Below are 13,735 nucleotides of genomic sequence, written 5' to 3'. Positions count from 1 at the left end.
CCAGCTTTAGCTTCCTTGCCTACAGAACAGTATGGAAAATATTATCTAAAGAACACTGAAACTCATGGAGCCCAGTTCCTACTCCAGTCCATGGCTGCTGGAGCGGTAGCCATTGTCTTCAGTGTTGTGGTCACCATGCTCTAGTGAGTAGTCCCACAGCCATGTCCATGGGGCATCCAGATTAAATTCAGTGAGTCACTGAATAAAAACAGGTAAAACAAAGACACAGGAAAGTGGAAGAGACTTGTTCCCAGGGAGAGTGTGGTGTGGGGAGGTGAAGGAGGAGGGATGAATGTGACCTGAAGTAGTTATACACATGGATGAAATTGCCGAAGAATAAATTAATTTAAAGTTTCCATACAGTGTGTGACTTAGAGTGTGAGCTTCGCAGACATGAAAGGGAGGGAGGGAAACTCCAGAGCTCTTTTGTTCAGTGAAGGGTATGAGCCAGATTTACGTGATCTCATTGGACTCAGATCTTCAAGATCATGTTATATGAAATCTCATTCTGATGTTACCACAAAGAAAAGAAAAGTTGAAATATGAAAGGAAAAGTTAAAACATATTTGGTTAAGCTCACAACGACGTGACAAACCGCAGCAAAAACTATTACCAGCAGAAGGGTCATAATAGCAGTAAAATAGCTGAAGAGCCTCAAGCTAACACTACACTTAAAGGGAAAACCTTAGAACTGTGTGATGTAACCAACCCAATAAAAATATTAAATAATTAGACTCTAAGTTGCCTCACACAAGAAATGTGGCTAAGCTGGGCATAGTGGCGTATGCCTTTAATCCCAACAGTCAGTAGGCAGAGACACATGAGTCTTTATGAGTTCTAGGCCAGCATGGTATACATAAGCTTCAGAACAGCCACAGCTACATAGAGAGACCTTGTTCCAACAAACGAAAACAGACAAAAATGCCACTCCTGTTATTTGGCTCTGATTTGACTGAGCCTGATTTGAATGGAGCCAGAGACTTCTGGCATCATGCTGGGCTCATTTTTCCATGTGGCTTCATTTTTGCATTTTCTTCTCCCATGCTCTTGTGAGAATGTCACATAGAGAAAATGGCATTTACTCCTGAAGAGAACAAAAAGTTTATCTACTTTCTTAATACTCCAAGGTGAGTCACGAAAAATTTCTGATTGAGGAGATAGATATTTGGAAAATATCACGTGCATTTCTTCAGCACATGACTGAGCAGTAAAGGCCCTGGGTAAAACTCAAGCTTAAATGGCTTTCTATTCACTGGAAGATTAAATTCTTAGTATTTGCTAAACTTGTTGGGAAACAACATTTCACATAGGTTAATAGTACTTTTGAGAAGCAGTCTGTCTTTTGTACTATCATTCTATTAGGTTTGTAGTCATCTTTATATTTCATAATACTGATATTTCAGCTGATTGGAAGAAATATAGAGGAGCAGTCAGCATGATTTTTTTTTTTTTTTTAGGTTTTTCTGAGACCGGGTTTCTCTGTGTAGCCCTGGTTGTCCTGGAACTCACTCTGTAGACCAGGCTGGCCTCAAACTCAGAAATCCGCCTGCCTCTGCCTCCCAAGTGCTGGGATTGAAGGCATGCGTCACCACTGTCCAGCAACATGGGTACTTTTAATGTGATTATTAATAGTATGTGAATTGTGGTAAAATCACTTAAGTCTGACTAGGCAGGTATATTATTTTGATTAAGATAACACAGTTAAAAATAGTCTAATATTTTTAGTCTGTATGCCCGAAAGACGATAGAAATCCAAAGCCAATTTTCAGGCAGAAAGAACCACCACAGATGGCCAGTTGCCAACAGTGAGTTTATAATTTATTTAACACCAGTGGCCTAACTGAGCTCTCATACTACAATGAAAGATATCTGGAACTCAGAGATACTTGGGGTTTCCTGCCAAGTTCTTTTCACATGTCCAGTAATTCTGCAATAGCTTCTTGAGTCTGGAGTACACAACTGGAAGCATCTCTGGTATTGCCAACAGTTTTAATCCCACAACAAAGCCGTCACACATAGTAGACATGGCACGGTGCTTGCACCTCATTTGTGTAGAGTCTGGTATTTTAAAATACAGAAGCTGGGTGCAGAAAGGAGGCGAGGAGCTACGGTCCACAGAACATCTTACACACGTTGGCATCCTGTAACAGCAGCCATTGCTCCTTAACAATTAGGGGAAGAGAGTACACTGACTTCCATAACTTCATAGTGCAAGAGGGAGGGGAATTTTAGTTCAGATCTGGAAAATTTACCAGTTCATAGTAAAAAGTTTAGATCAAGAGGGAAATAGATGACACTTTATTAACTAAGTTACTAATTTCAAACACTGGATGCTTAATTTTGTACCAGTGAACTGGGATCTCTATTTTCTATCAAAAACAAAACAAAACAAAACAAAACAAAACAAAACAAAACAAAACAAAACCAAAAAAACCAAAACAACAAAATGTCACTTTAGAGTCTTGCATTATGTCAACCCCTGAGCACTGAGAGTAACTATACTGCTCTTTAGGAGCTTTAAGTTTAACTGTCTGAAGTAAATCTCTTAAACTATCTTTAATGTCAAATGATGAAAGAAGCAATTCTTGGAGAAGCATAGACACATTTCAAAAAAATATGCCTTAGCATGATAGACTGTGATGCAAATAAAGCTCCCAAACACACACACACACACACACGCACAGACACACACAAACACACACACACACAGACACAGAGACACACATACAGAGACACACAACAGACACACACACACACTCACACTCAGGCCCACACACAAGGGTTAGGGGCATAAATGAAAATGTATACTGCTTTATATCCCAAAGAAACTCATGGGGAGAGTTCTGAAGATGTTATCAAGGCTGATCAAGATGGGATTTTTTTTCCTCCAAGGTTAGTGATGTTTGGGGGAATTCTAAAAGCTTCTGGATGCACAGCTCTTACAGGTTGTCAGTCGATTTCCACATGATCATGTGGGTATGAAAGCTTGGAGTGAGCGGATGCCTTTAAGCTATAGACCCCAGAACAGTCTCAAACTGAGGAAGGCAGGGGGAGAATAAAACAGAAAGAGTGAAGAGTTCTCACCACTTACCTATACAGAGAGTCCTTTTCCTGTGCTGTGTCTCTGTATCTCAGTTCGTGTCTGTCCTGTGGTTTCTCTGATGAGGGAGTGATAGTCACAAGACAGCCAGAGGCCACTTCCTCCACCTAAAAGCCTTCCTTTCTGCATTTCTCACACGAGATGCACGTGTCCAAAGGTCAGCCTGTAAAGAGCTCTGGGTAGCGTTTATCGTCATTTCCAAGCTCTCTGTATAAATCCAACATATTTGCATAAAGAGTAAAGTCGCAGTCACAGGTGCTTGTGTGTACCGATTGCTACATGCTCTTTATTCTTAGTCTTACACCACAGGCCTCTGGGGAATGAGAGAACAAGCCCCGTCACGTTGTCTTACCGTGTCTAGAGTGTCTTACTTCGTTTCACAGTTTCCCTAGAGATGCCTTTGCCCTGCGCCTTCTCACCAGTGTCCACCTCCGGCGCACACACCGTTTGCTCATTATATGCTCTTCATTGTGACATGTCACAGTGCGGGATTTATTTGCTTGATCCCCGCCCTCTACACAAGTGGCGTCTGTAACATCCAGTACGTCAGTGTTCCCTCTTTTGAGGTCTCTCGTTTCTACAGGATTGTTGGACATTCCACCTAGACATTGATCTCTAGCTGATGACTGAACGCTCTTAGCATTTCTGCACATGTCAGACTTTCACAGGGACTACATTTGCATGGTTGCTTGAGTTCTGTTTACACTCATTTCTTGGAAGAAGTCCATTATTTGAAAGAATCCTACTGTGCAGGATTCAAGTACTCCACGAGAGTACCTTTCTCTAACAGCAACACATATCTATCAGCTTTAAATTTTAACACAAATTTAATTTCAGTTAATATTAATATAATAAATTAATCAATTTAATATTAGCAGAGCTTACTAAAAATGTCCAATAAAATATCTGCCTGTGCATTATGAAAACTCTATGTTATCCACTGAAACATTGTAATGACAGGGTGCTTTTCACTTTCCCAGAACACTCATACCTCAGAGCAGCTTATCAACCATGTAGTAAGATCTACTTCAAAAGAGCTTCTTTTACTTTGAAAAAGAAAAAAGCCGGGCAGTCGTGGTGCATGCCTTTAATCCCAGCACTTGAGAGGCAGAGGCAGGCAGATTTCTGAGTTCGAGGCTAGCCTGGTCTACAGAGTAGTTCCAGGACAGTCAGGGCTATACAGAGAAACCCTGTCTCGAAAAACCAAAAAAAAAAAAAAAAAAAAAAAAGAAAAAGAAAAAACCCACAACTATAAATAAACAAGAAAAAAATATATACATGACATAAATATAAAAATTATATAAATGCAAATAATATAAATAATAATTTTTAAAAATTTTAAGAAGACAGAAGTACAGCCTCTTTTCTGCCCATTAAAAGAAGCTAAATTGACACTGTCTGAGGTGAGGCTAATGGACACAGAGATACAGGCTCTCACTGAAAACTACGTAAAATCAGCTGCAAAGTGAATGATGGTGTGGTTGAGCTGGACAAGATCAACATCAGGACCAGATTATCTTTCACCAATGTTTCATGGGGGTTTCTCTTTCACTAGCTTTTATTTTAAATCAGCCTATGCATTGTTTCCCCTTTATTTTTATAAAGAGGAAGTATTTAAGCCCACCTGCTCCTCCATTTGTGGCTACTGAGTTGCTGGGGAAGAACGATGTCCAGAGGAAGTCTACAAAGCTTTCTTCTCCAGCCTGGGTATCTTTTATTTAGATTCCTATCACAATTAGTTACTTAGAAAACTAAAACTCTGACTAATGAAGTATTCAAACTTGGGATGGAGGAGTCAGCAAAGCTAACAGTATTTGTTCCTATTTCTAAACTAATTATTGTCTATTTTTCCAGATTTCTTTCTTTCTTTTTTTTTTTTTAGTTCCATTATTTTTTTCTTCATTAAAACTTCAGAGTAGGAAAAAAAAGTTAAGGAACTGATATGAAATTTACAAATAAATTCATGTAACTAGAAAAAAAAACTTCAGAGTACATTATAAATTTCCTCAGAGGTACACTATGTGTCAGCTTCTACATGAAAATTACCTTCCATGTCTTCTAGAACTTTGACAACATTATTCACTATTGTGGTCCTCCCATTTATAGCCTATACAAGTAAGGTTCCAGTAGGTTTCCAGCATCACATCTTTGTAGAGACTCTTCTGAGAAGGATCCAGCAAAGCCCACTCTTCTTAAGAGAAGTTCACGCGCACATCCATAAAAGTCACTAGATCCATGGTACTGGTTGCAAGCTCTCACAGCAACCGGTCACAGCAAAGCACATGGAACCACTACAGACTTCCACAAAGCCTCAGCCAAGACTCATTTTTCCAGATTTCAAAAAATGATAATACTGTTTTCTTGCCTAACTCCTCAGATACTGTAAAGAATGATACAATTAAGACTGTGTAGCTGTTTCCTTCTTCAACCTTTTGACTAAAAGAGAATTTTTAAATGTCAGCAAAGAAAAGTCATATAAACTCTCTGAAATGTTGAGTGCTCCCTGTCGGCCGTGGATTGAGCATAGTCCTGGCCTGTGCTAGCTCCTCATCTCCATAAAGCATCATACACGGCCTTGACCGTGGTACACAACTGACCAGCGCTTGTTAAAGCAGCACTCACAGATGAAGAATTATCCAGATACCTCATTCTAACTTACAAGATGTCATGTATATTCTTTTTTTATTGATAGGACCATATAAACACTGAAATAGAATAACTTAAATTATTTTTCAAGATGGTTCCAGAATCAATTTATGTCACTTCCGTATCACTTCATCATGCCCTGTGGGAGGAAAGACTCGGTAGAAAGTACAATTTCTGAGACCCTCAAAAAACATAATTCTGAAAATTGAAGGCTTAGTCACTGCTGCAGTACTCAGACAGTTCCCAGAAATCACTCCTCTCCTGCAAGACAGTGAATGAAAGTGAGGCAAGGAGCACAGGCTCTGTGGACCGAGAGGACAGACCCTCAAGCTGTCTTCAGCTTAAAGCCTAGTAACAAAGACAAGACACTCAAACCAAAGGATGAATATTCCCCTTCATAATCCCCAGCCCCGGTAACCATTTATTATTTATGAGTACAATAGTTTTTCAGATAAACATTTAAATAGGATTTTTGGAAAGCTTCAAGTATCTTCCCAAAATTTATTTGTAAAGTTTATTTTTATTAGTTCTTTGGCAATTTCATACATTGTATTTGTACATTCACCAGCTCTTGATTCAAAGGCAGCCAGAAGAAGACTGTCCCTTAGTCCCTTAGTTCCTTAGTCTATAGCAATCTCAACAGAGTTGAAAGTCCAAAGTTCAAAGTCTCCTCTGAAATTCATGCAATCATTTAACTGTAATCCCCTATAAAATCAAAAGCAAAAAGTAGATCACATACCTCCAACATCACATGCTATGCATTACCATTCCAAAACATTATACTGAGGAAATATTAGACCAAAGCTTGACCAAAATCCAGCTGTGAAAACTCCAAACTCTGCATTTCCATGTCCGATGTCAGGTCTCCAATTCCTTTCATCTTTGTTGACTGCAAAAAACTTCTTTCTCTAGAGCTGGTTCCATTCCCTGTTAGCAGCTTTTCTCAAGTCCTTTGCATGGCCCCTTTACTCCTGGAATAACAACTGCAACTGAGGATACACCTTTACCAATGCCTTTCTTGATCTCACACTTCCAAGCCTCAGCTGCTTTCTATGATCCCTTCATGCTTTCAAAACTAGTACCATCTAGGACTCTTACACATCGCCGAGTCCAGCTGCAGCGTGAGGTACAACATTGGCTATCTCTGGAACACAGCTTCTTCGTGCTCTCAGAAAATACTTTCCAGAAGATTTCAGCTCAGTGATGCTGTTCTTTTCTTAATCACCACTAATTTCTTAGCTTCATCTAACCAGCATTAATTGTCCCAGTAACTCCGTCTATTCTTGATTCTAAAGCCAGAGCCACATGGCTAAAGCTGCAGAGTTCTGTTGCTTAGTAGGGTGGAACATGGCCCCTTTGTTCTATTACATTATCACCAGCTTTCTGTTTTCCAACTCCTTTACTGCCTAAGCTCGGCTGTAATGGAACTTGCTCTGTACATTGCCTTTGAATTCAGGTATCTGCAAGCCTCTGTCTTCTGAATGCTGGGGTTAAAGGCATGGTCCGCCATGCCTGTACCTAAGCTTTTTTTCTACTTGGAACTTACTTTGTATAAGGCTGGCCCTGAACTCAAAGATCTGATGTCTCTGTTTCCTGGGATTAAAAGCCTGTACTTCTATGCCTGGGCCTAAGCTTTTCATGGCCACTATGCCTCAAGATTCAGATCAATATTATGTGTCATCTCATGTAAAGATCTTTATCAAAAGCCTGTGTCCTCAGCCTCAGGAACTAGATGACAGGTACTGTCTATTTCTGTATTGTAGTTCATTTCAGATTAAAAGTCTAAATGGCAGGTAATAACAATGCCTAACATGATATAACCATTTCTTGTTCAACTGCAAACACATAAACAATAAGCTTAGCTGGGTGGGATCTTACCCTGAGGTCACCACTCTTTTAATTCAATTTATCATTCTTGCACACAGGATTTAGCTCTATTATACTTCTATTACTACACTGGTGCCTCTTTAATACTTGAACCATACATTTTGCATTTTTCCTTCTAAGCTTCCTATAGCTTGATCAAAATGTTTCTTACAAAAGTGAACCACAGGACAAAGTCTAAAGTTGGTTGACTTGAGACTTCCTTTGTCAATGCAATTAATCTGAGTCTCCTCACCCTAGCCTCAGGCAGACTCTTCAGACAAAGTGAAAAAGCAGCTACATTCTTCACCAAAATAGCACAAGAAGAATCTCTAGGCCACATACTAAAATTCTCCTCTGAGACATCGAGAGCCAGGACCCCACAGTTCAAATCACCCTCAGCACCACTGTCTTTCATATTCCTATTAGGATGATCAATTAAGATGCACTTAAAGCATTCTAAATACACTTAATGCTTTCCAAATCCAAAGTCCCCAAATCCACATACCTCCAAACAAAACCATGGTCAAGCCTATCACAACAATACCCCCAGTCCCTGTTACCAACTTCGGTCTTAGATAAGAGTTTCATTGCTGTGAAGAGACACCATGACCAAGGCAACTTTTATAAAGGACAACATTTAATTGGGATGGCTTACAGTTTTAGAGGTTTAGTCCATTATCAGCATGGTTGGAAGCAGGGCAGCAGTGCAGGCAGACATATTGCTGGAGGAGCTCCAAGTTCTATCTTAATCCAAAGACATCTAGGAAAAGATTTCTTCTGACTTGGGTAGAGAGCCTGAGCATAGGAAGAGACCTCCAGAGCCCACCCCATAGTGACATACTTCCTCCAGCAAGACTACACCTCTTTCAATATGGCCAGATCTCCTAATAGTGTCACTTCCCATTTGCCAAGTGTATTCAAACCACCACAGTCCTTTTAGCAGAATAATAGAAGTAGTTTCTGCTAGGGCTGATGGCCCATCTAGCTACATGGTCCCTGTTAATGGTGCCAGTAATGGGTTCCATATTGTATAGTGGGTCTTAAATCTAGTTACAAATGGTTAGTTACTCCCATGACACTCAGGCTGCTATTGCCCCAGTGGGTAGATGTTGCCACTTATTACATCTCAAAAGGTCTACAGCTGGATAAAATTAATGATTATTTTCTCTTCTGGAAGTATGCACAGCGCCTTCCAGCACTGTGAAGCTAGCCAGCAAAGATTAAAATTTGAGGTCAGTTCTAGCTTAATTTCTCCACGTTCTGTAACTCAAGAATGTGATGTCTTCAGCAAAAGAGTCTTATCTTAATATTCTGGAGGTAGCCAAGAGAAAACCACAATAGTCTTTAATATTTTGGGGTCTGTGGAACCTCACTGGCCATTAATTAAAAATAGAAGCAACCCAATTGGGTGATAGTGGTGCACACCTTTAATCCTAGGACTTGGAAGGCAGAGGTGGGCAAATCACTGAGGTTAGCCTGGTCTACAAGAGACAGTTCCAGGATAGTCAATGCTACACAGAAAAACCCTGTCTTGAAAACCCAAACCCCAAACCAACCAACAAACAACCACCACCACCAACAATAACAACAACAGAAGCAATCCATTCTGGGTACTGGGCTTTTCATTTGTTAGCCTATGGTGTTAGTAGGGTCATTGTACTAGTAGTATCTCCTGTGACTGTTTTGGAAGGATTTTACACTTAGCTCTTCTTCCCTATCTGTCCCATTGTTCTTCTGCCCTCCTTTATATCACTGTGTTGTGTCTCCCTTCCTCTGAAAGACACCCTGCCTCAATCTGGAGGCTTAATAATTTCCTAACATCTGTGGGTATTGCAAATGAAATATCTAAAGATTCTAAGTAAACATCCTCTACATAGAAGACAAAACATGTGATACTTATCTTTTTGAGCCTGGATTACTTCACTCGGAATGACTGTTCTAGTTTGATCTACTTACCTGTAAACTTTAGTAGTTTATTTTTTTCTTGACAGCTGAGCAATATTCTGCTATGTAAATGTATCACATTTTTATTATTCATTCATCCATTGTTGAACATCTAGGCTGTTTCTATTTCCTGGTTATTGTGGATAGAGCAGCAATGAATATGGAAGAAAAATATTCTTGAAGTGAAATATACTTTGGGCATGTGCCCAAGATCAATACAACTGGCTCATGTGGTAGATCTGTCTCTAGCTTTTTGAAGAAACTCCACACTAATTTTCACAATGGAGGCACCAGCTTGTACCCACCAATGGTGAATAAATGTTCCCATTTCCCTACATCAATCCAACATACATCATCTTACTTTTTTTTCTCAGCCCTTCTGACAGAGGTAAGATGAAATCTCAAAGTCTTTTTAATTTGCATTTCCCCAATGACTAAAGATATTGAACACTTAAAAAAACGCTTCTCAGTCATTTCACCTTTTGAGCATTCTATGTTTCGTTTCATGCACCGTTTTTAAGTGAGTTTTATTTCCTTGCTGCCTAATTTTTGAGTTTGTTTTACGTTATAGATATTAACTCTTTTTCAGATGTGTAGATGGTAAAATAAATTTTTGTGTCCTGTAAGTTGCATCTCCGTTTGAATGATGGTGTCCTTTGTTGTACAGAAGCTTTTTAATTTCATGAGATATCATGTGTAAGATGTAAATTGGAGGGCAATGAAAAATAGACTTAGTTTGATTTCAAATGGTGAGAGGGCACTTGTGTTTGTCTGAAAGCTTGGTGCCCCATATCTCTATCTCTATCTCTATCTCTATCTCTATCTCTATATCTATCTATATACATATCTATCTATCTATCTATCTATCTATCTATCTATCTATCTGTCTGTCTGTCTGTCTGTCTGTCTGTCTGTCTATCTATCTATCTATATGTGTGTGTGTGTGTGTGTGTATGTATATATGTATACAGGGGCATTGTTTTCTGTCTGGTTACTATCTGCTGGAAGAAGGAGCTGTTGTTTGGAATTTTTGGAGGTCTGGAGTGACTTCTTCACCCTTTGTTGTAGACCAAGTGATGGTAAGTGATTTGATCCAGGAGGAACTTCCATAAAGAATCTGACAGATGGAGTAAACACTTAAGCATGAAGATAAGAAGTAGGAAAGGTATGTGCAAGGGGGGGAGCCAGGGTGGGAGGGAAACAAGAACCCACTCTGAGGAGGAGGCTTGTTGCTGTGTTTCCTGAGCCTGGTCCCTAATCCTTGAGCTCTGTCTTGAATCAATTTAGATTTTCTGGTGTAGAAGCAATATTTTCCTAGAAGTGGGCACAGCATCTTCCATTGGCAACAGCCAGGAGATATAATCTTCTTTGGTTTCAGAGAACTGCAGCAATCAAAGAATTGAGTGGTCCCAAAGAATGTCAAGATGATCTGAAATTTCTTTAGGGTTTTAGACAGCTGGTAAGACAGAGCCAGTACTTGATGTAAAGAAACCTTCAGTCCTGTTGTTTCTTCTCTGAAAGATGAAAGATTTCCCAGAGCATCAAAAAGAAGAATGAGTTGGGTGTTCTATTAGCTAGACAGAAGGTACTGGAGTCAAGGAACAGTGGTAAGGTGAGGGGAATTTTAGGAGCAGACAGAGTTAACAGAGTTAGGTTTAAGTAAGAAAAAGTGGTTAAGTAATTTGCCTAGAGCAGGCAAGTTCTGGTCCCTGCTATATTGAGAACGAGAAGAGAGCTCAAAGGTGGTGATGCTGAGGTTTCATTGGTAAGGATGGAGGAAATGGATGGAGACAGACATAGGGAAGTAGGGTTTACCAGCACATAAGTGAGGCTTATGAAGTAGGCCTTTTCTGGACTGCTATGGTTTGCTGAGAAGACACTGGAAAGAACAGGTTTTATGAGATTTTGCTGAAAGCCTGTTTAGGAAAGTCCTTCCCGTTGTTTGTCCTGTCTCGCAGTACCATTCATTATTAGTAGAGTGAAAGCTGGTGTGTGTGTTGGGGGGAAGATCAGATGGACTCCGAGCAGAGCAAGGAACGCTTACTTTTCAATTTTCTACAAGTGAAGACACAGCCATCAGGAGGACAGAGAAACAGACACCACAGTGTCGACGTTTTGAGTTACTTGGGTCTATTGAAGAAAGAGGGTCACTCCATAACAATTAGGCTCTTAGGCAACAGAGAGATCCAGCCACAATGAACTAACCTCAAACAGCTGTACAGAAACATATTTATTGATTGTTACACAAAAGTTGTTTTCTAGGTAAACCAAATTCCTCATACCAAAGCCCCTAATCTAATCTCTATGTTTCATGAAGGAAAACATACACACCCCTGCAGCTTTAGTCCTTACTGTGTACTGTTTGCAGTATTCAATAATGCATGCCATTCCAGGTGTGCCAAGACCTGCTTGTGACCAAGGTAATGCAAAGGCTGCAGAGCTCCTTCAGAAAAACAACTCTACAGAAAACAGAAGATAATCAGTTTTCTACAATGCTTTCTTCAAGGTCAAAGAACTTCTAGAAAACAACCATTCATTCTGATGCCTACACTAGATACAGTGAAAACCAGTCATTTCATTCTAATGTTTGCCTGATTGAGATATATATATATATATATATACATAAATACAGGAATTTTACTACGACTCACCACATAAAGTAAAAAGGCTCTTGGGAGCCTGAAAAATCCAGTCTCTTCTGAAGGGCTTTGTTTGTTTGTTTGTTTGTTTGTTTGTTTAAATGGGTCTTCTCCAAGCTCCATTTTAAGGTTGGTCAGTTTGCATAAGGACAGAATGGCTGATTGGCCAACAGCCATTGCTTCCTGAGAAAACTACCAGGCTCTTCGTTTAGACTGCCAGGCTTTTGCCTTAGATGAGGAAGAAGCCAGCTGTCTTGGAAGTTTGCCATCTTTATTACCTAGTCACGGCTCCTTCCTGCATCTGTCTTCCTGTCAGGGATTTGGCTCTTAACTCTTCCTTTCCCTTATTAGAGGGAACCCTAACTGCTGTGGGGGTTTGGAATACAGACTACTTTAACCCCTTCTGAGGAGGCGAAAGGGGTGGTATAGAGGGGCAGCAGTTCGAGTGCCAGAGAGGAGGATTCATCTGAGGGGGCTACAGTATCACTTGTCACACAGCAAAGATCTAGCATATAGGGACATCTGTAGAGTGAGAAAGTGCATTCTTTTTTTTTAAAACTTTTTTTTTATTGTCTATTTTATTTACATTTCAGATGTTATCCCCTTACCCCATTTCTCTCCCCACCCTATGCAGGAACCTCCTATCCCATCCTCCCTCCTCCTGCTTCTATGAGGATGTGCCCCCACCTACCCTCCCTCTCACCTCCCCATCCTCAAATTCCCCCACACACTGGACATCCAGCCTTCATGGGACCAAGGACCACCTCTCCTACCTATGCCTGACAAGGCCATCCTCCCCTACATATACAGCTGGAGCCATGGGTCCATCGCTATGTGCTCCCAGGCTGGTGGTTTAGACCCTGGGATCTCTGGTTGGTTGGTATTGTTGCTCTCCTCATGGGGCCACAAACCCTTTCAGCTCCTTCAGTCTTCTCTCTAACTCCTCCATTGGGAACCCCATGATAGGTTCAATGATTAGTTGTGAGCATCCTCCTCTGTATATGTCAGGCTCTGGGAGACCTCTAAGGAGACAGCTATATCAGGCTCCTGTCAGCATGCACTTCCTGACATCGACATCAGCGTCTACCTTTGGTGACTGCACATGGGATGAATACCCAGGTGGAATGGTCTCCAGACGGCCCCTCCTTCAGTTTCTGTCCCTCACTTGTCTCCATATTTGCTCTCTTGAGTATTTTGTTACTCCTTCTAAGAAGGACCTAAGCACTCCCACTTGGCCTTCCTTCTTTATGAGCTTCATGTGGTCTATGAGTTGATTCTTGAGTATTTCAAGCTTCTAGGCTAATATCCATTTATCAGTGAGTGAATACCATGTGTGTTATTTTGTGATTGAGTTATCTCACTCAGGATGATATTTTCTATTTCCATGCATTTACTTAAAAATTTCTCGAATTCATTGTTTTCAATAGCTGAGTAACACTCCATTGTGTAAATGTACCACATTTTTTGTATCCATCTCTCTGTTGAGGACATTTAGGTTCTTTCCAGCTCCTGGCTATTATAAATAAGGCTGCTATGAACA

The 13,735-nt window shown here is 40.3% G+C and overlaps 1 protein-coding gene and 1 pseudogene across 2 annotated transcripts in view; both read right to left on the bottom strand.

The window, feature by feature from the left end:
- Hpgds (hematopoietic prostaglandin D synthase) overlaps positions 1-3,448 on the bottom strand; it is a 31,382-nt gene extending 27,934 nt beyond the window's left edge. The window contains exon 1 of one of the 2 annotated variants that reach the window (XM_028782471.1): positions 3,092-3,448. The gene's annotated coding sequence lies outside the window, so the exon portion shown is untranslated. The remainder of the gene's footprint in view (positions 1-3,091) is intronic. The other variant, XM_028782472.1, reaches the window with a different exon arrangement.
- A 1,694-nt stretch (positions 3,449-5,142) lies between these two features.
- On the bottom strand, positions 5,143-5,337 carry LOC114633843 (annotated as a pseudogene).
- Positions 5,338-13,735: the final 8,398 nt, after the last annotated feature.

The sequence above is a fragment of the Grammomys surdaster genome, unplaced genomic scaffold, assembly GCF_004785775.1.
Source record: "Grammomys surdaster isolate TR1022 unplaced genomic scaffold, NIH_TR_1.0 752, whole genome shotgun sequence".
Classification (NCBI taxonomy): domain Eukaryota; kingdom Metazoa; phylum Chordata; class Mammalia; order Rodentia; family Muridae; genus Grammomys; species Grammomys surdaster.
Note: the sequence above shows the minus strand (reverse complement) of the source record. Positions and strands in the feature narration are given on the sequence as shown.